Genomic DNA, 27,296 nt, shown 5'->3' with positions numbered 1-27,296 from the left:
TCCAAAATATACAAAGAACTCTTAAAACTCAACAATAAGAAAACAAATATCCCAATTTTAAAATGGGCAAAAGATATGAACAGATACCTCACCGATACATACAGATGGCAAATAGTGTATGAAAAGACACTAAACATCATATATTATTAGGCTATTGCAAATTAAAACAACAATGAGACACCACATACCTATTAGAATGGCTAAAATTCAAAGCAGTGACAACATCAAATGCTGGTAAGGACATAGAACAACAGGAACTCTCATTTACTGCTGGTGGGAGAGCAAAATGGTACAGCCACTTTGGAAGACACTTTGGCAGTTTCTAGAAAACTAAACATTCTCTCACTATATGATCACACAGTTGTGCCCTTGGTATTTACCCAAAGGAGCTGAAAACTTATATCCACACAAAAACCTGCACACAGATGTTTACAGCAACTTTATTCATAGTTGAAAAAAGTTGAAAGCAACCAACAAGTTCCTTAATAGGTGAATGGGTAAATAAACGGTGGAAATCCAGACAATGGAATATTAGTGCTAAAAAGAGTGAGCTATCAAACCATAAAAAATTGGAGGAAACCTAAATGCACTTTACTAAGCGAAACAAAGTCAGTCTGAAAAGGCTACATGCAATAATGCCATTCTGGTAACATCAAAACTATGGAGACAGTAAAAAGATCAGTGATTGGCCAGGCGTGGTGGCTCATGTCTGTAATCCCAGCACTTTGAGAGGCTGAGGCGGGCAGATCACCTGAGATCAGGAGGTCGAGACCAACCTGGCCAACATGGCGAAACCCCGTCTCTAGTAAAAATATAAAAATTAGCCGGGCGTGATGGTGCATGCCTGTAATCCCAGCTACTCGGGAGGCTGAGGCAGAAGAATTTCTTGAACCCGGGAGGCAGAGGTTGCAGTGAGCTGAGACCATGCCATTGCACTCCAGCCTGGGTTACAAGAGCAAAAGTCCGTCTCAAAAAAAAAAAAAAAAAAAAATCAGTGATTGCCAGGGACTGGGGAGAGGAAGGGATGAATAGGTAGAGCACAGGGAATTCTTAGGGCAGTGAAATTACTCTGTATGATACTGTAATAACGGATATGCAACATTACAAATTTGTCAAAACTCTTACAAATGTGCAACACAAACCATGGATTCTAATGTAAACTACGGATTTTAGTTAATGTACCAACATTGCTCATCAATTGTAGCAAATGTACCACACTAATGCAAGATGTTAGTATCAGGGAAAATTGTGGGGACAGGCAGAGATAATGGGGTATGTGGGATTTCTCTGTACTTTCTGCTCAACTTTTCTGCAAACTCTAGCTGTGGCTCACACCTGTAATATCAGAACTTTGGGAGGCTGAGGTGAAGGGATCGCTTGAGGCCAGGAGTTTGAGACCAGGCAGGGCTAACACAGTGACAACTCGTCTCTACCAAAAATTAAAAATTAGTTGGTCATGGTGGCACACATTGGTAGTCCCAGCTACTCAGGAGGCTGAGGCAGGAGGATGGCTTGAGCCCAGTAGTTCAGGGCTGCAGTGAGCTGTGATCATACCAATGCACTCCTGGGCAACAGAGCAAGACCCCCACCTCAAAAAATAGATAAAATAAAGCCTATTCATTAAAAAAATTTTAAGGTATTACCATTTGAGGCACACAAGAGAAGATAATGTCTGTTGTGTGTCTGTGTGTGGGTGCACATGCATGTGGTGAAACAATATATTCAAGAGGTTAAGGGTGCAAACTCTGCTGGGGCTCACTCTGGCTCTTCCTCTTAATGGCTGTGTCACGTTGGGTAAGTTATAAACTTCTCTAAGTCTCAGTGTCTTCACTGGCAAATTGGGGATAATAGTCATCATGGAGTCTTAAAGATTAAATGAGTTCATAGATGTAAAAGCACTGACTAGAACAAATTAAGTGCTCAATAAATCTTAGTTCCCTGTAACTCAAAATAAGGTTTATGAACCTGTAAGTCAACATCACCTGGGAGCTTGTCAAAATGCAGACTCTCAGGCCACTCCAGACCTACTGAGTCTTCATTTTCATAAGATCCTCAGGTAATTTCTGTGCATATTTAAGTTGAAAAGCACTGTATTTGCTGGTATGATTATCATCAATCATAAGCTATTCTTTGAAAATGTCAATAAATAAGCAGAAATATTGGAAGAGTCCAAATTACTATTTGCTGATGATATGTTACAAAAAAAGAGAATCAATTATAATAGTTAATGAAATTTTGAAACATATTCTAAAGTTACAGTAATTAAAACAAAGTATAGGCACATAAGTAAATAAAGAGTATATGTTAATATGGCTGTTTCAAGTAAGTGAGTAAATGATAAACTGTTAGGACAATTGACTATAGATTTTTTTTTTTAATAAAAAAGTCAGGCCAGGCGCAGTGGTTCACACCTATAATCCCAGCACTTTGGGAGTCCTAGGTGGGCAGATCATTTGAGGTCAGGAGTTCGAGACCAGTCTGGCCAACAAGGTGAAACCCCATCTCTACTACAAATACAAAAATTAGCCAGGCGTGAACTCCATTGTGCTGGGCCTGCTATGTTATATTTTCAGTAGGAAATAGGCTAATATTTCAGCAGGCTAATATTTTCAGCAGGAATTACAAGCTTTCTGATTTTCCCTTGACAATTACTTAACCCCAAAATGTTATAACATTCGGAAATATATTCTCACGTTATCCAAATTTTCCTAAGAATTCTTGAAGTAAAAATATGTCAAATTTTGTCCGCTCCAAATGGGCCACTACATGCATTTCCAATGGCCCTCTGATCAAACCTAGTTCCACTTTAGTTTCAACAGTGAACCATCTAAGCCAGGCAAGAAATTTAACAACATAACACCAAATATCGGCCCAAAATGGAACCCCTACGTCCAAAATATGCCTAATAGTAACAGACAGCAATTGTTTAAAAGTAACTGCAAAGAAATACAGTAAGTCCAAATTCACTTTAGTTTCAATTCTGAATCATTTCTCAATCTCTAAACTGGAAAAAAAAAAAAAATTCTAGTCATTTGTCACCTCTGACTAAACACAGGCTAACTGCAGGCTTCAGCCCCCAAATCACTAAGTGTGGAAAAAGTGCATGTCTTCAAGAAAACTGCCAATGGAAGGATTTTCCCAGAAAGAGTGGTTCACATACACAGTAGGAAAATCTCGTATAGGTAACTTGGCTACCAATTTAATTCCCTCAACCAATCTGGAAACTAATGGAAGTAAATGACTAAGAACTAAATACATCAGACAGCATGGAAAAAAATATATGTATTAAAAGCACACAATGTGGTTTAAGTTTGTTTTTAATTGCGTTTTGCTGAAGTTAGAATATTAAATTCTTTTGCTACAGATAAATCAGAAATTGGCTTTACTGGTTTCCTATAATGTTGCACTTAGAAATGTTCAGCTGCTATAATGAATTATGTGACTACTTAAAGAAGTTTCTTAGTCCTTGTACAATATTTAAAAGAATGTATTATATGTATATCTGCCTTATACTAACTAATCCTCATATCATTAGACCTAAATTATTAAAGTGATATAAACTAGCAGTTATGGGAATTAAACACCCTCCCCTTTCTCTAAAACTATTAGCTTCAGTGAGTACCCACGTCTCAGCAGCTATGACCATAACTACACTGAAACCATAAATTAGTGAGGCTGGAATTCCCCCACAAAGGAGGGGGAAGATTCAATACCTTTTATCATATTTGTAACAGGCAATACTTTCTTGGTTTCTCAGAACCACTAAGTATGGCAGTCTCCTCTACCCAATGTAAAGTCAGCTGCCAGGATATCTGTAACCAAACTGTAGAACCTAGTTTCCCTTTTTCAAAAGGTAAATAATCATTCTGGCCTGATTTACCAATAAAGATGGAATAAAAAGAAATTATCAAGAAGAACATACCCAGGCTTTAATTTCTTAATGAAGTTTTTTTTTTTTTTTTTTTTTTTTTTAGATGGAATCTCACCTTATTGTCCAGGCTGGAGTGTAATGGCATGATCTCGGCTCACTGTAACCTCTGCCTCCTGGACCTCAGCCTCCCAAGTAGCTGGAATTACAGGCATCCACCACTACAACTGGCTAATTTTTTGTATTTTTAGTAGAGACGGGGTTTCACCTTGGCCAGGCTGGTCTCAAACACCTGACCTCAAGTGATTCGCCCACTTCAACTTCCCAAAGCTGGGATTACAGGCATGAGCCACCGTGCCTGGCCTGAAGTTTCTTAAGATTCCCCATCTTATAAGAAAAATACAAACCTTGTTGGTAATGTTAATAGCAATAACTACAAATTGCATGCTCCATATCTCATATTCAGTCAGAAAAAAAATCAGCCTTCAGGGACACTGATAACTTTATTATATGCTAATGAGTACGGTATCAAAAACACCTAGGAAAAGTACCCCTGTTTAAGAGCACAGCATTAAGAATTCACAGAGGCTGCTCAGGATAAAGCCAGGTCAAAACTAAGGTCAAAATCCTTCAGTGTTTTCAATGTCAGGGTCATTCATGTACTGAGACTTAAACTTGATCCTGACTGTAATTTGTCAGTAACTGCCAAGAATTTAAAAAAGAAAAAACAATTTAGCGTGCTTGTATTATCTAATTTATAGTAGACTTCATTAACACCAGAGAAACATCAAAATTCCTATACCCCTACATCTTTTTAATTATCTCTTCAAGATACCTTAAATGAAAAAACATACTACTTACTGCCTCTCACTCTTTTTTTTTTTTTTTTTTTTTTTTGAGACAGAGTCTCGCTCTGTCACCCAGGCTGGAGTACAGTGGCCAGATCTCAGCTCACTGCAAGCTCTGTCTCCCAGGTTTACGCCATTCTCCTGCCTCAGCCTCCTGAGTAGCTGGGACTACAGGCGCCCGCCACCTCGCCCGGCTAGTTTTTTGTATTTTTTAGTAGAGACAGGGTTTCACCATGTTAGCCAGGATGGTCTCGATCTCCTGACCTCGTGATCCGCCCGTCTCGGCCTCCCAAAGTGCTGGGATTACAGGCTTGAGCCACCGCGCCCGGCCTGCCTCTCACTCTTAACTCCTTTTTCTTTATTCTTTGAGATTGCTGACTCAAAGCAATCTTGGGCAATAAAGACTGGTTCAGCATTCTTCCAACTCATCTAAAAAACATTTTACATTTAGTGGCAGTTCAGTATTTAACCACAGATCACATTTCTTTTCTACTGATAAGCACTGTCACAAATCAGAATTAACAATACAATTTTAGCATATTATCTTATCAGACTTCATAATTCTCCACTGCTGCCCAGATCTTGATTTTTCAACTCTTATACCAACCTTTTAAAAAGGCATCTTAAAACAGATCTTTCATTCAAGTTCTTTCTACAGCAAAGGCAGGATAATTAGTAGCTACTGAGCTCTCCTGAAACACTGAAAATACTACCTAAACTAATATATTTGAACTGCGCTTGACTTTTAATTGCTAAAATTCTCGTGTTAGATAAAACTCAGGAATTGATCCCATAAAAAATAACTTTGTCGGCCACACAGTGGCTAACCCCTGTAATCCCAGCACTTTGGGAAGCCAAGGCGGGCAGATCACGAGGTCAGGAGTTCGAGACCAGCCTGGCCAGGATGACGAAACTCCATCTCTACTAAAAATACAAAAAATTAGCCGGGCGTGGTGGCACGTGCCGGTAGTCCCAGCTACTCGGGAGGCTGAGGCAGGAGAATGGCGTGAACCCAGAAGGCAGAGGTTGCAGTGAGCTGAGATTGTGCCACCGTACTCCAGCCTGGGTGACACAGCAAGACTCCATCTCAAAAATCATAATAATTTTGTCTCTAGTGATTCTTACCCAACATAAAATGAGATGTAGCTTGACTTCCTGCCTAGTTCTGATAAACCCCAAACTACTTTATTATTTTTAAAAATGAAAGAACAAGTGAACACTGGATTTTAAATTTTAACTATAAACTATTTTAAATAGTAAAATTAAAAGTTCATTAGTTGATCAGAATAACATAGTAAATACATCTTGTCAATAAAAGAAATGAATTTTTCATTGTTTTACAGTAAATCAGACAACTCAATAACTGTTGAAAATAATACATGAAAACAAATGTTAAAACTGGCATTGTATTTCATTTGAGGGCATAGAAACTTTAGAGTAACATAAGACAAAATATTCTATACAGCAGAGTTGATCAAAATAAATGCTTTTTAAACACAAATTTAGTATCTTTCTTCAATATCTTCAAATTTAAAAATAACTGTCTTTTTTTCTTTTTTTTTTTTTTGACACAGACTCACACTGTCACCCAGGCTGGAGTGCAGTGGCACAAACTTAGCTCACTGCAACCACCACCTTCAGGATTCAAGCAATTCTTCTGCCTCAACCACCCGAGTAGCTGGTATTACAGGCGTGCACCACCATACCTGGCTAATTTTTATATTTTCAGTAGAGACAGGACTTCGCTCTGTTGGCCAAGCTGGTCTCAAACTCCTAGCCTCAAGTGATCTGCCCGCCTCAGCATCCCAAAGTGCTGCACAATTACAGGTGTGAGCCTACCAAACCCGGCCCATAAATTGATTTTAATGAAGTTTATTCCCTGAGCCAATATTTATTTATTTATTTTTATTCCTATCAATTTAAAATTCCTGGCATCTTATGCCAAGGAATCTGGTCTTCCCTAGAATACTTTATTTTTCTGTTCTTTTTTTTTTTTTGATGGAGTCTTGCTCTGTCGCCCAGGCTGGAGTGCAATGGTGCGATCTCAGCTCACTGCAACCTCCGCCTCCAGATTCAAGGGATTCTCCTGTCTCAGCCTCCTGAGTAGTTGGATTACAGGCACGCACCACCACCATGCCTGGCTAATTTTTGTATTTTCAGTAGAGACGGGGTTTCACCACGTTGGTCAGGCTGGTCTCAAACTCCTGACCTCAGATGATCCACCCACTTGGCCTCCCAAAGTGCTGGGATTACAGGCATGAGCCACCACACCTGGCCTCTAAAAACTCTTGCTCTTCAAAAGACACTGTTGAAAGAATGAAAAAATAAGCCACAGAATCGGGGGAAAAAAAAAAATCTTTGCAAAGCATAAAGCATCTATATAACAAAGTACTTGTATCCAGGATATATAAAGAATTCTCAATATTCAACTATAAGGAAACAATGCTTTTTTTTTTTTTTTTTTTTTTTTTTGGAAAGACAAGGTCTTGCTCTGTCACTCAAGTTGGAGTGCAATGGTGCCATCACAGCTCACTGCAGCCTTAAACTACTAGACTCAAGTGATCCTCCCACCTTAACCTCCTGAGTAGCTGGGACTAAAATCCCATGCCAATGCACCCAGCTAATTCTTAAGTTTTTTGCAGAGACAGAGTCTCGCTTGTTGCCCAGGGTGGTCTCAAACTCCTGGCTTCAAGTGGTCCTCCCACTTTGGCCTCCCAAACTGCTGGGATTACAGGCATGAGCCACTGTGCCCGGCCAGCCCATTTCTTTTAATAAGCAAAAGATCTGAACAAATGCTTCACCAAAGAAGACACACAGCATGCAAATAAGTACGTAAAAAGATACTCAATATCATTAATCATTAGGGAAATGTAAATTAAAACCACAAGATACCATGACACAACTATTGGAACAGCTAAAGTTTAAGACATATCGTTTTAGCAATGGTAAGGATTTAAAGCAACTAGAACTGTCTTATCTCATATATTGCTAAAGAGAATATAAAACAGTACAGCAACTTTGGAAGACAATTTGGCAGTTTCCTAAAAAGTTAAACATAAACCTACCAACCATATGATCCAGCCATTCCACTGTAAGGTATTTACCTAAGAGAAATGAAAACATACATCTACGCAAAGCTGTACATGAAGTTCATAACAGCCTTATTCATAAAAGCAAGAAAACCAGACACAATCCAAATGTTCATCAATAGGTGAATGAATAAACAAATCCTGTTACATCCATACAATGTAACACTACTCAGATTACCACTCAGCAATAAAAAAACAACAAACCCTGATACAAACAACAATGAATGAATCTTAAACAAAGAATGCTGATGAAAGAAGAGTACATCTTAGATGAGGCCATTTATATGAAATTCCACAAAAAGCAAAACTAACCTACGGTGACAGCAAATCAGTGGTTTTCTGGAAGTGGAGGAGGATGAGAATGAATGCAAACAGGGCTATTATAACTTTTTGAGAGACGGAATTGTTCTATATCTTGATTGGATGGTTTTTTTTTTTTTTTTGAGACGGAGTCTTGCTCTGTGCCCCAGGCTGGAGTGCAGTGGCGCGATCTCGGCTCACTGCAAGCTCCGCCCCCCCGGGTTCACGCCATTCTCCTGCCTCAGCCTCCCAAGTAGCTGGGACTACAGGCGCCCACCACCTCGCCCGGCTAATTTTCTTGTATTTTTAGTAGAGACGGGGTTTCACCGTGTTAGCCAGGATGGTCTCGATCTCCTGACCTCGTGATCCGCCCGTCTCGGCCTCCCAAAGTGCTGGGATTACAGGCTTGAGCCACCGCGCCCGGCCTGGATGGTTATTAAATGGGTGTGTATATTTGTCAAAATTCAAATTTTAAACTTAAAATGGTTCAATCTTAGTGAATGTAAATTATGCCTCAATAAACTTGATTAAAAATATAAAAATGTGGCCAGGCGCGGTGGCTCATGCCTGTAATCCCAGCACCTTGAGAGGCCAGGGCAGGAGGATCCCTTGAGGTCAGGAGTTGGAAACCAGCCAGCCCAACATGGTGAAACCACATCTCTACTAAAAATACAAAAATCAGCTGGGCATGGTGGCAGGCACTTGTAGTTCAAGCTACCGGGGAGGTTGAGGCAGAATCGTTCCAACCCGGGAGGTGGAGGCTGCAGTGAGCCGAGATGTTCAGCCTGGGCAACAGAACAAGACCCTGTCTCACAAACAAATAAATAAATATTTTTTAAAAAATAAATATTAATTCTGGTCCCTGAATAACTTTTGGAACACTGGAAATAACAAATTTATGTTAAAAAGAAGGTAAAGGCTACAAAGTCAAGTTATACGCTCTATGCAAAAGCCTGCAACTAAGAATACACAATATTATCATCAAACCAAATTAATAAATACTTAGGTAACTTAAGGGTCAAAAATGGTTCCTCACACCCGAAAAATGGCTCCTTAAGGTCTATAAGACCAAGCCCAAATGTCTCAACTAAAAATTCATGTCCTTTATGAAATGACCACATCCTACATATCAAAAATACCTTCTGTTCCCCAATCCAAATTCATCTATTCTCCCCCAAACATAGTATTATCTCTCCCTGGAATGCTATCCCCATACTACTGTCAGCAATCCAACTTTCAATGTTGTTTAAAGATGATCCCAACATCCACTGGCCTAATAAAAAATGTCTGTGGCCTGGCATGATGGCTCACACCTGTAAACCCAGCACTTTGTGAGGCCAAGGTAGGAGGATCACTTGAGCCCAAGAGTTTGAAACCAGCCTGGGAAATATAGCGAGACCCTGTCTCTAAAAGTAATACAAAAATTAGCTGGGCATGGTGGCGCACGCCTGTAGTCCCAGCTACTCAGGCAGCTGAGTCGAGGAGGCTGAGGCTACAGTGAGTCCAAGCGGTTGAGGCCACAGTGAGCCATAAATGCACCACTGCACTCTAAACTGGGTGACAGAGCGAGACCCTGTTTCAAAAAAGAAGTCTTTGGTTATTCCTAACCCAAAATGTCTCTCCTTTCTCTAGAATTTCTTATGTTTGGCCAGTACTATAAAATACGGTATTTAATTGTAAACCATATTTTCCTATTCTCTAATTATGTTTTGCTTTTTAAATCTTATTTCTTCACCTATAAGGAGGAAGAGCCTTAAAGATGGGTAGCATGACTCCTACCCTGTTGTAACTCACCACACTGCTGGGGAGAGAGTAGGGCTTGTTCTCTCAGTGATGCTGCAGTACAGATAGATGAAACTTAAGGGGATGGAAATCTAAACTGCATTCCCATTTGGAAACATCAGCATGAATCTATGGCTTTATTTGCCCATATAAAATTAGAGAGAAAGAAGATAAAGGGGTAGGCTTGACAATTCTGCCGGTTCTGACAGTTGTTAAGACTTTCTTTTGGGGGGGGGTTGTTGTTGTTATTTTATGGAAATTTTCAAACATATACATAAGTAGAAAGAAATAATACAATGTGCCTCTTGTACCCATCAGCCAGCTTAGACAGTTATAAATAAATACATGGCCATTTGTTATCTATACTGCTGACCACTTCTTCCTTTCCCCAGCAAATGTCAGACCTATTCCATCATCCATATGTATTTCAGTATATATTTCTAAAAGGTAAGTACTTTTTGTTTGCAATATGACCACCATACTATTACTCCATCTGAAGAGAGTAATTCCTTAACATCAGATATCCAGTCAATGTTCAAACTGCCCCAATTATCATATAATTTTTTTAGCAACTGGTTTGTTCAAATCACCATCTAGAATTATTTCAGAGGGAAATAATGGTTTCCTAGTTTCCTGTTCCATGTTCTTTTACCCCTTCAACTTCATACACTTACCTTCTTAATTTTTAAATGTAGGCAAAAGAGCATTTCCTTCCCCCAGTACCCTCTATTCTCCTTCTTAACAAGAATATATCCCATCTTATTTCCAATATTGAAGTTTTCCATTACCTCAGAGCTTTTGGCATATTCAGAAAAACATTTAAGTCAATCACATAGCCTCCCTCCTTCACATTTAAGTTGCCACATTCATTTACTACTCAGGAAGAGTTCTGATCTCTAACATCATAAAATGTAAATAATGTTGGCCCATTAAAAGATTATTTTCCATTTCTAAAAATCTTTATGAGAAATTCTATTTTGATCTTAAAGTTATTACATTCTCAGCTTCCCATTTTAAGTGAGTTACTTTTAACACTTGATGAACTAAGGCAATAGTGATATGGCATTTAAGCCCAAAAGATTACAGCATGCTACTAAGAGATCAACATTAGGTTAGCTCTACTCCTCAGTCACGAAATGCATCCCTCATTATAATGTCACAAGGAGATCTAGATAAGAAGTTATGCAATGGTAACCTCAAATACAACCTTTTCACTAGAAAATAATATAAATGCAGATAGTGAATCAGTAAGGTCATTTTCACTCATTTTTAGCACAGATTAACAGAAGCAGATAACAAATATTAGGCAAACAACTACAAGGAATTTTTTTAAAGGGATAATCTGCCAGGCCTGGTGGCTCCTGCCTGTAATCCCAGCTACTCAGGAAGCTAAGGCAAGAAGATCACTTGAGCCCAGTAATTCAAGGCTGCAGTGAGCCATGATTGTGCCACTTTACTCCAGCCTGGATGACTGAACAATACCTTCTTTTTTTTTTTGAGACGGAGTTTCACTCTTGTCACCCAGGCTGGAGTGCAACAGCGTGATCTCCGCTCACTGCAACCTCCACCTCCCGGGTTCAACAAATTCTCCTGCCTCAGCCTCCTGAGTAGTTGGGATGACAAGCACCCCCCATCACACGACCTAATTTTTGTATTTTCAGTAGAGACAGAGTTTCGCTATGTTGGCCAGGCTGGTCTCAAACTCCTGACCTGAGGTGATCCACCCGCCTCCACCTCCCAAAGTGCTGGGATTACAGGTGTGAGCCACTGCGCCCGGCCTTCTTTTTTTTTTTTTTTTTGAGATGAAGTTTCACTCTTGTTGCCCAGTACAATGGCTGGAGCACAGTGGTACCATCTCAGCTCACTGCAACCTCCACCTCCCGGGTTCAAGTGATTCTCCTATCTCAGCCTCCCGAGTAGCTGGGATTATAGGCACCCGCCACCACATCTGGCTAATTTTTTGTATTTCTAGTAGAGACAGGGTTTCACCATGTGGGCCAGGTGATCCACCCACCTCGGCCTCCCAAAGTGCTGAGATTACAGAGGTGAGCCACTGCGGCCAGCCCAATACCATTTCAAAAAAGAAACATAAAATAAAACAAAATAGAAAATAAAATAAAAAGCAAGGTATTATCTCATCACTACTTTTAAGTCCCAAGAGTTACTAGTAACTTCAACATTCAGCAGGGCAGACTGAATCAAAACCATTGGGCTTAGCATTGCAAAGAACAAAAAAAATAACATGACAGTCTCTGTCCTTAAGGAACTATACTCCAGCCGGTAAAATAAGATATTTAAACAATTAGCCCACAGTATGAGACGTTATACCAATAAATGCTAAACTGTATGAATTAGATTTAAAGTAGCATAGGTCAAAGGGATGGGTCTGCAAGAGCCAAAGAAGTCAAAGGACTACATGAAGATCAGGCTTCCGCTGAGCCTTGAAGGCAGGGCAGACTAGACAAGTAACACTAGGATAGACTGCAAGTTCATAAGGGCAGAGACCATGCCTCTCTCTCTTGCTTACCAATGAATCCCAATGTCTGGCACAGTGCCTAGAACACAGTGACACTCAAATATTTGTAGATGAAACAGAAGGCTAAATAGAAGGAAGAAGGGGTAGAAGAACGGAGGGGAAAATAGAAATTCCAAAAGAGTTGTTGTTTTGTTTTGTTTTGTAAGACAGGGTCTTGCTGTGTCCCCCAGGCTGGAATGCAGTGGTGTGATCATGGTTCACTGCAGCCTCAACCTCCCAGGCTCAGGCAATCCTCTCACCTTGCCTCTTGAGTAGCTGGGACTGCAGATGTGTGCCACCATGCTTGGTTAATTGTTTCTTTTGTTTTGTTTTGCTTTGTTGTTTTCAGGAGAGACAGAATCTCCCTATGTTGCCAGGCTGGTCTAGAACTCAAGGAATCTTCCCACCTCAGCCTCCCAAAATACCGGGATTACTTGTGTGAGCCACCACACCCAGCCAAGAGTTGTGTTTGTTTGTTTTAATGAAAGATTAAATGTGGCAATATAATGAGGCAGTGAGGAAACACACACTGGTGAAAAATAAGATAAAACAGGTAGAATTAACTCAAATCATTGATGGTTTTAAAGTTCGCCAAATGAGGTTTAGTATTTAATCTCAAATACTAAAATGACTATGTCCACAGCCAGGCGTGGTGGCTCACACCTGTAATCCCAGCACTTTGGGAGGCCAAGGTGGGCGGATCACCGGAGGTTAGGAGTTTGAGACCAGCCTGGCCAACATGGCAAAACCCCATCTCTACAAAAAATACAAAAATTAGCCAGGCATGGTGGCAGGTGCCTGTAATCCCTGTTACTGGGGAGGCTGAGGTAGGAGAATCGCTTGAACCAGAGAGGCAGAGGTTGCAGTGAGCCAAGATCATGCCATTGCACTCCAGCCTGGACAAGAGCAAAACTCCATCTCAAAAATAAAAATAAAAATAAAAATAAATTAAAATGACTGTGTCCAAAAGGCATGTTACATTTCCACTTTTAAAAAATACTAACTAGGCCGGACACGGTGGCTCAAGCCTGTAATCCCAGCACTTTGGGAGGCCGAGGCGGGCGGATCACAAGGTCAGGAGATCGAGACCATCCTGGCTAACACGGTCAAACCCCGTCTCTACTAAAAAATACAAAACAAAAATTAGCCGGGCGAGGTGGTGGGCGCCTGTAGTCCCAGCTACTCGGGAGGCTGAGGCAGGAGAATGGCGTGAACCCAGGAGGCGGAGCTTGCAGTGAACTGAGATCCGGCCACTGCACTCCAGCCTGGGCAGCAGAGCGAGACTCAGTCTCAAAAAAAAAAAAGTACTAACTAAAAGTGTAAACAGTTATTTTTACTAAGATGGCTATTCATCTTTTAATATTATCGGGCAAACCTGGAAAAATGTGCTAACACTTCTCCAGAGGAATACCCATACCACTTGCTAATACATATGAATGCTTTTGTTCCTAATATTTTTACTATCGGAAAATGTGATTGGGTTATCACTAAGGTCATCCTCTTTGGTAGTTGTGTAATCAAATGGCTGAGGCTTACCACAATTAAGGCAAGAGACAAGAGAATGTAACCCAGCAGAAAGCCAGTGACTAATGCTGAGTCACAGTTTCCAAGTGATTATTTAACCAAAATGTCAACCTCTCATACTAACAATTCCCTACAATGGTCGTTGAAAGTAGATCAAAGGTATTATCCAAAAAGTATACATCAGTATTGCGCAAGATAATGCTAAAGGATTGAGGCCAATAAAGTCTAGCTGGACCTAGCATTTATAAGCCCAAATTTGCTAAGTCAAGGAGATTCTTACCTCCTCAAACTTTACAGTGGGAGAAGAATTCATGATTATGGTGATCTCAGCATACATGGATCCTCCAGATAACACCCTCTTGACAAAAAGTTCCAGGTCCTGGCTACTACCAGCTACAGTCTTCAGTGGCAGCTATATAATCTCTATATAGAAGGACTTTAGAAAGAAAAATCTAATGAGAGAAGGGAGCACTGGAAATTTCATCTTAAGGCTATACATATGCACAGCAAGTGCATTACTTAAATTATATACACATTCATCATGAGTTTGTGAGCTCTCAACATCTCCAATGCTCATTTTCCTTAGTATTCCTTCTATTCTTTCAGCCCAAATCATCCATAACAGACAAATTGTCTGGTTACATGCTAATACTCATCCATACTCATACTTTCTGGTTATGTACAGCTGTGATTAGAATTCCACTGTCCAATTTCGATGCCTAGTACCTGGTGTTGCAGAAAGAACAAAAGCCCTGGAGTCATACAGACCTACTTCTAAATCTCAGCTCTGCCACTTACAAGGTCAAGAACTTTGGACAAGTTACCTAAGTGAAGCTCAGTTTTCTCAATAGAAATTAGGTATAACAACAGTTACTTTGCAAAAAGCTGTTGAGGGGCTAGCAAGAACTATATGAAGTATACTGAACATAGGAGACACTTAACATACAGCAATTAAGATGGAAGGCTATTGACCAGACCTACACACAGGTTTCCAAATAGTATTAACTATATAAAGAAAGCATGAATCAGCTTCACACGTCCTTGTCTCTCTACTCCCAGTTGTAAGATGACTTAACTACTCCTCCAGAGGAAGAAGGCTCTTTCCCAGTTCTCAATCTTAAGCCAAAATTGACTAACATTACAGCTATCTTCTTACCATTAACATGTTTGCTACCACAGCTTCTAAGAAAATTTTATGTTTTCACTATGGCCTATATTCTTGTTTTATGGTCTCGACCAATATTTTTAAGAGACAGGGTCTTGCTCTGTTGCCAAGGCTGGAATGCAGTGGCACAATCATAGTTCACTGCAGCCTTGAACTCCTGGGCTCCTACCTTATCCTTCCAAGTAGCCCAGCCTCCTTAGCAAATAGTGAATGCTGTTTCACTCCCAGTCTATTCTAGGGAGCTCTGACAGTCCCCAGTTTCTCCAGAACTACCACGCTTTGGCTTACTATACTACTGTACTCCAAGATGGCAATCAAACCATAGTGCTCTGCCAGGGCCTAAGTGCCTTTATGTCCCTGTAACAGGCTGATGTCCAGCTCTTCTTACTCCTGGCAAACAAGATCCTGATTTCTAGAATGACAGATACATCCCTATCTCAAGCTTGCCCCACCTAGGTCTACTTCCTCTTATTCTCCCACCCCCACTTTCCTAGAGCCCCACAACAGTATATGTATTCGGAGTAAAGTAGACAGATACTCGAATAGGAGTCAGAAGACCTTGGCTCTAACTCTACTTCTGCCACTTTACTGGTTATGAAGGGATAAAATGTTGTACTTACCTTACAGGAAGGTTCAAATAGACATTTATTAACATGTTCTATAGATATATTATTATTATAAGTATAGCAAGTTTCTATTATGACAATATTTACTTGTCAATATAAAACCCTAACATTTTTTTTTAAAATCCTCTAGCATTGTTTTATTAGCAAAAGCTTAGAAACAACTCAAGTCCAGGTGTGGTGGCTCACGCCTGTAATCCCAGCACTTTGGGAGGCCGAGGCAGGCGGATTACCTGAGGTCAGGAGTTTGAGACCAGTCTGGCCAACATCGTGAAACCCTGTCTCTACTAAAAATACAGAAAAAAATTGGCCAGGCATGGTAGCATGATCCCGTAATCCCAGCTACTCAGGGGGCTGAGGCAGGGAAATTGCTTGAACCAGGGAGATGGAGGTTGCAGTGAGCCAAGATTGTGCCATCGAACTTCAGCCTGGGCGACAGAGTGAGACTCCGTCTCAAAAAAAAAAAAAAAAGAAAAAGAAAAAGAAACAACTCAAACGAAATGTCTAAAAAATATATGTAATACAACCTTTCATTGGAATACCATGTAGCTTTTTTTACATTAGATACGAGAGTGAAAAAAGTAAGATACAGACTATTGCATATTACTTACTATAATTTGTGTTAAAAGAAGAAGTAAGTAGTAGATATTCAGATTTACTTCTATACACATAAACTATTTCAGGACATGTAAGACACAGATAATATCCACTGCCCCGGGAAGGGAAATCTGGATGATCATGGGGTACGTGTGAACAGGATACTTTTCACTGTATTTCACTCTTCTTTAGCTTTTACAATTTTGAACCTAATAGTTCCCTAAATGGGGTAGGCATAGCATCTCTTCATACAACTATAAACCTGAGAAATAAGCTGAACCATTAATGAGGATGACAGCGTATCTGACAACTCATTTCCTGGGCCAGCCTCAAACTCACAATTACCACCACCTAAAACAAACTACATTCCCTTCCATGATCTCACCAAGTAACTAGAGTTAATTTATTCCTTCTAGGCAAACTTCCTGACTTCCTTTATGTGTCTACGTGCTATGTATGCCTGCGTTCTATGTTATCGATACTTTTTTTTTTTTTTTTTTTGAGGAATCTCGCTCTGTCGCCCAGGCTGGAGTACAGTGGCACGATCTCGGCTCACTGCAAGCTCTGCCTCCCAGGTTCACACCATTCTCCTGCCTCAGCCTCCGGAGTAGATGGGACTACAGGTGCCCGCCACCACGCCCAGATAATTTTTTTTGTTTTTTTAAGTAGAGACGGGGTTTGACCGTGTTAGCCAGGATGGCCTCGATCTCCAGACCTCATGATCCACCCACCTTGGCCTCCTAAAGTGCTGGAATTACAGGCGTGAGCCACTGCGCCAGGCCAGTTATTGATCCTCTTAAAACTTACTGTTGCAGGGCTCTATTACAAGCCTTGGAAGAGCTCTCTAAATCAGAACATTTCCTACCTTCAGGGTCTGTTGAGGATCCATTCCAATGCTAACTTTTCTGAACCAAAGACTGAGTTCTGCCTCTTAATCACTCAAGATTCACCACAGGACCCAAGCGAATCATTAATTTGAACTCCAATGATTAAATAAGCATAATGCAGACCATCCCCCTAGCCTTAAACATAATTTTAATTATTCTGGAATGAGGCCAGGTGTGGCTGCTCATGCCTATAATCCCAGTGCTTTGGAAGGCCAAGGTAGGATAACTGCTTCAGGCCAGGAGTTTGAGACCAGCCTAGGCAACAAACCAAGACACTGTCTACACTAAAAATAAAACCACCAGCCAAGTGCAATGGTGTGTGTCTGGAGTCCTAGCTATTCAGGAGACTGAGTTGGGAGGATCGCTTGAGCCCAGGAGTTTGAGGTGACTGTGAGATACGATCACAACACACTGCACTCTAGTCTGGTCAACAGAGCAAGACCCTGTCTCTAAACAAAACCAAAAAACCATTCTGGAATGACATGACAGGACATGAAACACTGCTCAAACAGCAGCTAATGCTACCTCCATTCTTGCTCCCTATGGCAAGCAGGTTATTTTTGGACCTAGCCTATGAAGCAGCACTTTGTTGACTATGAGCTTCATCCTCTGAATATTCCTTTCACATTCAACCTTGGTCCTCACTTTCTGGCACAGAGCTCCAAAACCTCAATGGAATACATAATGAAATGTTGGGTTACTTTAGGGCAAAAGGTTAAGCCTACAAAAGCTTTCTAATTGGGAAATCTCTTCCATGAAAGCATACAGAAATTTGCTGACTCTTTCTTTTCCCAATAGCTATTTGCTTTCTTTGGAAAAAATCTTCAAACACAAAAGCCAACTACCTAGCAAAGCTCAAATACAGACAGGTGTTTTGCAAGCACAGTAAATCTCAAGGGTAACAAATCAACAAGAGATAATATCTACTAACAACCTGCTTATTGCTGGGCTGGGAGAGTTAACTGTCTAAAAATCTCTCAGTGAAGACTAGCATTGAGAAAAAAAATTTTTAATACAACTAAAAGAAAAACAAGCTCATTTTCTACCCAGAGAAAATGTGCAAAGGGAAGAACCCCTGTAAGTCAACTATTCCTGCTACATAAAAACCTTTTATTCCAGAGTTATTTTCAGTGACACTTAATTCCAGGGTGGAGACTAAGGGTCCCAAACAAACCTATGTGTGTATTTTCTACTTTAATAATTCAAAATTCACGGTTAGGCTTTTTCAGGAGAGTCTGAAAGTCACAAAACCCCTGTTAATGCTTTTCGAAAACAGAATGGTTAATCACGTGAAAATACATTTGTAAATTAGCAGTTATTTAGAATAAACAATTTCAAGGAAGTATTCTAGAAAAAACATTCCAACTGCAAGAAAGCAAGGATTTTATCACATGAGGCATGCCCTGTTCCATTAGCTCAGTTCCTTAGGCCTTAAACTTCTCTGATGCTCACAAGACCCTGAAGTTGGTTCCTACATGAGAAAGACATTACAGAAAATCCCAAGAGAATGCTCCATTTCAGAGTTTAAGAATTTCTGATGTTCTACAGAGAAAGGAGGTTACACAAAAGAAAAAGAAAGTGATTATTCAGCAATGTTATCTGAACTTAATGCAAGTCACATCCAATGAATCAGACAAATACTGCATGCCACAGGAAGGTAACGTGTCATGCACAAGGTGGGAAGATCAAGGTGGCTAAACTGAAATCTGCAAAACACTTTTTTTTTCTTTTTTTTTTTTTTTGAGACGGAGTCTTGCTCTGTCACCCAGGCTGTAGTGCAGTGGCATGATCTTGGCTCACTGCAACCTCCACCTCCCTGGTTAAGCAAGTCTCCTGCCTCAGCCTCCAGAGTAGCTGGGATTACAGGCCCAGCTAATTTTTTTTGTATTTTTAGTAGAGACGGGGTTTCACCATGTTGGCCAGACTGGTCTCAAACTCCTGACCTCAGGCAATCCATCCACCTTGGCCTCCCAAAGTGCTGGGATTATAGGCGTGAGCCACCATGCCCAGCCTGAGAATCGTCATATTTTTAATTAAATTAAATTTAAATTGTCACATTTTTAATTTAAGCTGAAATCTGCAAAACACTTTTAAGTAATGTCTCTTCCACAATCTGCTTTGACATCAGTGGGGTGCCAACACAATTATCTCGATACCTTTTCTGCCTCCTACCCCTCTGTGTATTCTGAATTAGAAAACTGTGAGAAAAACTGCTTTTCTTGAAATGCCCAAAGTTATAAAATAAGAGTTTTTTAAAAGACACTGAAGAGGTCATGCCAGAATTAAGTATGTTATATCCTAAAAAAAAAAAAAAAAAAACTCTTTACACCAAATAACACCCCAAAAATCATTTCTGCTTTGCAGGCTGACTTTCAGAATGGATTAAGTGTTTAATTGTTAAGTTAAATGAATGTTTCCAAAGGTATAGCAAAAAGTTAATAAAGGAGATTATAGAGCTTCCCAAACTGTATATAATATATTTAAGAGTGGTTAAAGCTGGCCTCCCAAATATACTTTAAGCTGTATAAAGCTGTACAGTATCAAAGCAAGAAAAGACAGCACACTCAACGGATTAGAGTTCAGAAATGTACCTAAGTATCTATGGGGGTTTTGTAAATGATATAGTTGCTTTTTAAATCAAGAAGGAAAAGAGCAATTATGCAATTAATTGTGTCAGGAGAAGCCAGAGACCTGGAGAAAAACCTAGACTCATTTATTCAATAAATGGAGGGCCTATTACAAGGCAAGCACTGTGCTGGACACTGAAAATGACAGCAAGGGGAAAAAAAACAACACAATCCATGGCCCTCATGGGACTTACAGTCAAGTAGGAGGAAGCCATTAATAATCACAAAAATAAATGTAACTTTACAGCTCCAATAAATTCTACAACTCATCCCTATCTCATTTGGTTTACATCAAAATGCATTGCAATGAAGCAAAGATTTACATTTAAAAACAAAACCATAAAAGTAGTTGAAAAAAACATGGGTAAATATTTTTATATAATTAGAATTTTAAAAACCAAGCCATAAAGAGAAAAAAAAAAAAAACAGAAAAATCCAACTATAAAAATAAAAGCATTTTCATTTTATATTAGACACACACACAAAGTCAAAAGACAAAGAAAAATATAACTAATATATTTTATAAGGTAACTAATTTCCTTAATATTAAAAAGCTATTACAGGCCAGGCACAGCAGCTCATGCCTGTAATACCAGCACTTTGGGAGGTTGAGACACGAGAACCACTTGAGCTTGGGAGGCAGAGGTTGCAGTGAGCCAAGATTGCACTACTGTACTCCAGCCTGGGCGAAAGAGTGAGACTCCACCTCAATTTTTTTAAGACATTAATACTGGCCGGGCGCGATGGCTCAAGCCTGTAATCCCAGCACTTTGGGAGGCCGAGACGGGCGGATCACGAGGTCAGGAGATCCAGACCATCCCGGCTAACATGGTGAAACCCCGTCTCTACTAAAAAATAGAAAAAACTAGCCGGGCAAGGTGGCGGGCGCCTGTAGTCCCAGCTACTCGGGAGGCTGAGGCAGGAGAATGGCGTGAACCCGGGAGGCGGAGCTTGCAGTGAGCTGAGATCCGGCCACTGCACTCCAGCCTGGGCGACAAAGCGAGACTCCGTCTCAAAAAAAAAAAAAAAAAAAAGACATTAATACTAATAATAAAGCTATGACAACTGATGAATAAGAAAAAGCCAAAAGCCCAATAGAAAAGCAGACAAAGCAGAAAGACAACCAACAGACAAATTAAATGATGCTCAAATGCACTAATAAGTAACTACAAATTAAAATGACATTTTTTTCACCTGACAGATTAATTCCCTAAAAAGGCTATTTGCCAGGGTTAAAAATAACAGAAAAATCACTGTGATATACTCTCAAGCTGAGTGAACCGGCATGGCCTTACTTGGAGGGTGACGTGGAAACATCTACATGATTTTAAGCACTCATCCTTTGATCCAGGCATTCCACTTCTAGTAAATTATTCTATACGATTACCAAGAAAATGAAGACTCTGACTTTAAAAGAAGATCAAAACATTGTATATATCATGATAGAAAAGAATATATAATTTTTGGCACGTTGACTCTAGGTCACACTAAATAAAACTCTTGTATTTTTTAAAATAAGTCTATGTCTTTTGAATAGTAAATACTGCAATAGCAAAAAAATGGAATAGAAAAAAAACACTAGCACAAGTGTGCAAATATAAATGTGCAGAAACAACTTAATGTAAAATTTGTAATTAAAACAATAAAATCTGGGCCGGGCATGGTGGCTCACACCTGTAATCTCAGCACTTTGGGAGGCTCAGGCAGGCGGATCACTCGAGATCAGGAGTTCATGACTAGCCAGGCCAACATGGTGAAACCCCGTCTCTACTAAAAATACAAAAATTAGCTGGGTGTGATGGCGCGCACCTGTAATCCCAGCTACTTGGGAGGCTGAAGTGGGCAAATCACTTGAATCTGGGAGGCAGAAGTTGCAGTGAGCCAAGTTCATGCCATTTCACTCCAGCATGGGTGACAGAGAGAAACTCTGTCTCAAAAAAAACAAAATAAAATCTAGAAACAACCCTAAAATCTATCAATAGGCTACTATGTAAACTATATTATATCCATAAAATAGAATACTCTGCAGCCATTAAAATGATTGAGACGAGGACAAAGTGTACTGACATGGAATAATACTGGAGACATTAAATGACAAAACAAGTAGCAAACTAGATTGTAGTATGTTCCCTTTTTTAATTTAAACAAAATGTTACCATGTGAATGGGAAAAATCTGGTTATAAATAGTTAACAATGTTTTCTCTGGAGAGACGAGGAACTTTCACTTTCTTTGTTATACATTTTGTAAGGTTTTATTATTTTGTAAGACATATGTATTAAAGAGGCAGATACATAGACAGATGTTTTTAAAGTCTTTGAGGTTAAAGGCCGGGCGTGGTGGCTCATGCCTGTAATCCCAGCACTTTGGGAGGCCAAGGCAGGCAGATCACGAGGTCAGGAGATCGAGACCATCCTGGCTAACACAGTCAAACCCTGTCTCTATTAAAAATTACAAAAAATTAGCTGGGCGTGGTGGCGGGCGCCTATAGTCCCAGCTACTCGGGAGGCTGAGGCGGGAGAATGGCATAAACCCGGGAGGCGGAGCTTGCAGTGAGCCGAGATCACGCCACTGCACTCCAGCCTGGGCTACAGAGTGAGACTCTGTCTCAAATAAATAAATAAATAAATAAAAATAAAGTCTTTGAGGCTAGAAAACATCCTGGGAAAGGGAGAGCTATATGAAAATTGGAGAAAGTACAGAATCAGCACAGAGGAAAATAATCTCAATAAAACATATAGTTTCAGAGTTAAAATAACTATATAAATTAAGAAACTAGAGAATCAAAATTAAAGACATTTGTGCTGCAAAAAAACACTACCAAGAAACTGAAAAGACAACCCACAGAATGGCAGAAAATATTTGTAAATCATGTATCTGATAAGGAATTTCTATCCCAAACAAAAAGAACTCTTACAACTCAACAATAAAAAGATAATCCAATTCAAAAACAGGCAAAGGATGTGAACAGACATTTCTCCAAAGGAAATATACAAATGATCAACTGGTACATGAAATGATGCTCACTACCGTTGTTCATTAGGGAAATGTAAATCAAAACCACAATGAAATACTTCTCCACATCCACTAGGATGGCTAAAATTAAAAAAAAGAAAATAAGTTTTGGATGTAGACAAAACAGAAACCCTCATACATTGCAGGTAAGACTATAAAATGGGGCAGCTACTTTGGAAAACAGTTTGGCAGTTGCCCAAAAAGTTAAACAAGGAGTCACCACATGACCAAGCAATTCCACTCCTAGGTATATACCCAAGAAAATATGAAAACGTGATCACACAAAAATTTGTACACAGACGTTCAAGACTATATTATTCATAATAGCCAATAAGTAGAAACAATGTCCATCAATTCAGGAATTGGTTTTTAAAATGTGGCATAGCCATACAACAGAACATTATTCAGCCATAAAAAAAAAAGTGAGATTCCAACATATGCAAGAACATGCATGAATCTTGAAGGCATTACGCCAAGTGAAAGAAATAAAATACAACAGGCCACCCATTGCATAATTCTATTTACATGAAGTGTCCAGACGACGTAAATCTATAAAGATTAATTTGTGGTTGCTTACGGCTGAGAAGAGAGGTTGAAGAAAATAAGCAGTGTCTGCTAATGGGTACAATGTTTCTTTTAAGGATAATGAAAATGTTCTAAAATGTATTGTAGTGATGGTTGCACAGCTCCATGAATACACTTAAAAAAAACTGGGTGAACTGTATGGTCTGTGAAATGTACCTCAATAGAGCAATTGAAAAAATTATAAATTAAAGATAAACTGGAAGCCCCCTGAGGTTAAGTAGTTTGCCCAAAGTCAAACTGCTGGCTAGTAAAAACTGAAACCGGAAACATCCCGATTCCCACACCAGTCTCAGTTCATTAACCACAGATTGTCGCAGGCCAACTCTGATGGGCCAAAAAGGTTCCCCAAAGAGCTAGAAAAGCAGAAAACCTATTCTTATCCTGGTATCAGGATAAGAAAAGGAAGAGAAATTTAGGTAATGCAACTAAATTTTGGTTTTCAAAATTTAATGTGACTCCAAAATGGATTCGTGGCCTAAAAATCTAACAACCATTGATGTAACCTCACTGCTATATGAGGTTGTGACTCGGTGTAACAATACCCCTTTTACTAAGAGCTCAATTAGAGCGGGGCACTGGATGCAGCTGCTGGCTCAAAAGGACGGAGGAAAATGAGATCAGAAGAGGCAGGAGGCTAAAATCACTGGCTACCCTTTGCCATAGTTAAAGGCCAATGAGTAACATGCTTCAATTCAAACAAGTTATATTATTCCTGAGAATTGTGAAATCCTTTAAAGAGATCCTAAAGTACCATCCCAACCTTTAATTACCTCCCAGAATTACCATACACATGTAAGATATTTAGGTATAATATATGAAAGTGTTGTCTCTGCAGCTGACTTGGACACAAAGATCATTGCCAGAATACAACTACCCCATTTGACCAGTATAACAATATCCCTGTTGATGTAGAAATGGAAAGTAAGCCAAGAACATACAATCACTAAAAACATTATTTTGAGGGTTTAAAAAAATGAAGCACGAAAAAAATTCAACTACTGCCAGAACGCTGCTTATGCAATATTAGAACATTCTAACAGAAGGAAAAGACAACAGGAGGCAGGAAGCAGAAAGAGAGAAGAAATCCTGCAGGTGCCCAACTCATCCTAATAAGAAACACACAGCTCTGCTCCTGTCTTCCACAATAAAAACAGTTCTGTTTCTTGTGGCATATGAACCAAGATTGCTTCTGCCAGAAACAAAAAACAACTTACTACATGAAAATGTCAACTTGTTCCATAGAACAATACACTAGCAGTGAACAGATATAAACCTCTCAAACAAGACTTTGGCCAGTTTCTTCACCAAGTTTTTAATACCACTGACTCATTAACAAATTCAGCTTAGTTCATACAAACTCTAACATAAGTGGACAAAAATACCACCTCGAAGTACACACTATAAATAATAAAAGATTCTATAAAATAACTTGTCCTCAAATTTCTAACAGCTTTGACTTCATTATTTTAAATTAATGCAGAAGCTCTCTTAGCCCACCTTCACTCAACCAACCTGCCAAATTAATCAATGCTTTTCCTTGTCTCAGTAAAGCTATCAATGCCCTCAACATGCAAACTGGCTCCAACTAATAGCAGCTGTCTCTTACTCTTAGAAGCTTCTGCTGCTCCCATTGCTCCCATTATTAAGTTTTTTGGTTTTTTGTGGTTTGAGACAGAGTCTCGCTCTGTAGCCCAGGCTGCAGTATAGTGGCAGGATCTCGGTTCACTGCAACCTCTGCCTCCCAGATTCAAACAATTCTCCTGCCTCAGGCCTCTCGAGTAGCTGGGATTACAGGCATGCACCAACACACCCAGCTAATTTTTGTATTTTTAGTAGAGACAGGGTTTCATCATCTTGGCCAGGCTGGTCTGGAACTCCTGACCTCAGGTGATCCACCCGCCTTAGCCTCCCAAAGTGCTACAATTACAGGCGTGAGCCACCACGCCCAGCCCAGGCTCCCATTATCAAGTTATATTCTTACCAATAATTAATTGTTTTTTCCCCAAACCTATTTATACCAGTTGCTCATTATTACAGTTAGGTAATTTAACTAAATAGAATGTAAACTGAAGAAAAATTAAGGAGAGACGTTTCTATGAAAACTACATCAAATGCTTAAAAAGACATAGTAAATTAGATGTGAATGAGATAAGTATAAAAGACTGAGAGGAAGTCAAAAAAATCAAGAGGGATTCTGTACTAATATTGCTTCACAAATGCCATTAAATTCATGTTCTGCTTTAAAAAGTAAACAAAACTGGAAATTATAGATAATGAATTATAGGTGTATTTAATGGAAACAAAATTAAGGAACTCCAATTAGGGCATACAAAGAAAAAGCCTTGGCCCTGTATCAACAGGTTAACAAAATATTAACCTATGTTAACAAACATTAATATTTAATATTAAAAAAATATATTAATGTTTGTTAACATAGGTTAAAATATTTTGATATTAACCTATGTGTTAATCAATCTTTCTTTCTTTCTTTCTTTCTTTCTTTCTCTCATTTCTCTCTCCTTTCTTTCTTTCCTTTTTAGAGACAGGGTCTCTGTCACACAGGCTGGAATGCAGTGGCGCAAGCATAGTTTACTGCACTGTAATCTGGAATTCTGGGGCTCAAGCAGTCCTCCCACCTCAACCTCCCGAGTAGCTAGAACTACAGTTACTCACCACCATCCACTGCTCATTTATTTTTATTTTTTGGTAGAGATGGGGCCTCACTACTACTGTGTTGCTCAGGCTGGTTTTGAACTGGCCTCAAGCAATCCACCTACCTAGACTTCCCAAAGTGCTAGGATTACAGGCATGAACCACCATACCCAGCCCTGTTTGTTTGTTTGTTTAAAGAATCCTCTTCTACTTAGAGATGCATGCCAAAATATCTACTGATGAAATGAAAGGATTCTGGGATATGCTTCAAAATCCAGGAAAAAAGGGAGGAAGTGGGAAAGGGTATAAAAGAAAGATTGGCCACAAGATAGCAACTGTTTAAACTAGGCGATAGGCAGATGCGGGTTCATTATATTATTCTCTCTATTTTCACTAATGTTTGAAATTTTCCATAATACAAACTTTTTAAAAGATTAATGCATTAGCCAGGCGCAGTGGCTCATGCCTGTAATCCTAGCACTTTAGGAGGCCGAGGCAGGCGGATTGCCTGAGCTCAGGAGTTCAAAACCATCCTGGCCAACATGGCGAAACCCCATCTCTAAAAAAATACAAAAATTGGCCAGGCATAGCGTGCACCTATAGTCCCAGCTACTCAGGAGGCTGAGGTAGGAGAATTGCTTGAACCCAGGAGGCAGAGTGTGCAGTGAGCCGAGATCATGCACTGCACCTCAGCCTGAGAGACAGAGCAAGATTCCATCTCCATAAAAAAGAAAAAACAAAAAAAGATTAATGCATGAATGTATATTTCTGATTTCCCTGCTTTATCAGTTTTTCCCCTCAATTAACTAAGCACATCATAACCAAAACTTACTGTATAGGAGGGCTTCTATAGGAGATAAAAGAAAAGCACATAACATCAACTGTCTAAAACACAGATAATTCCACAGCCATAACCCCACAACATACTAAGCACCATATCCCATATGGTCCAATTACCCTTGAAAATCTCTTAACCCATAAAGCACAGTGCACACAGAAAATTCAAACATGATAGAACTGCTGCATTACATATTTATTCATATAACTTTCTCCCTCACAATCTCTTTCACTATCTTTTCACCATTAAAACGAGGGAGGAGCAATTTACAACTTTTATAAATCTCTGAAATTCTCACGCTGGTTTACCAAAAAATAGTTATTTAAAAATCAATGGGCCGGGCGCGGTGGCTCAAGCCTGTAATCCCAGCACTTTGGGAGGC

General features: G+C 39.6%; 1 protein-coding gene across 7 annotated transcripts in view; it reads right to left on the bottom strand.

Annotated features, from left to right (window-relative positions):
* Window positions 1-27,296, bottom strand: part of SIK3 (SIK family kinase 3) — a 271,702-nt gene that overhangs the window by 218,607 nt on the left and 25,799 nt on the right.

Source organism: Papio anubis, chromosome 12 (assembly GCF_008728515.1).
Source record: "Papio anubis isolate 15944 chromosome 12, Panubis1.0, whole genome shotgun sequence".
Taxonomy (NCBI): Eukaryota; Metazoa; Chordata; class Mammalia; order Primates; family Cercopithecidae; genus Papio; species Papio anubis.
Note: the sequence above shows the minus strand (reverse complement) of the source record. Positions and strands in the feature narration are given on the sequence as shown.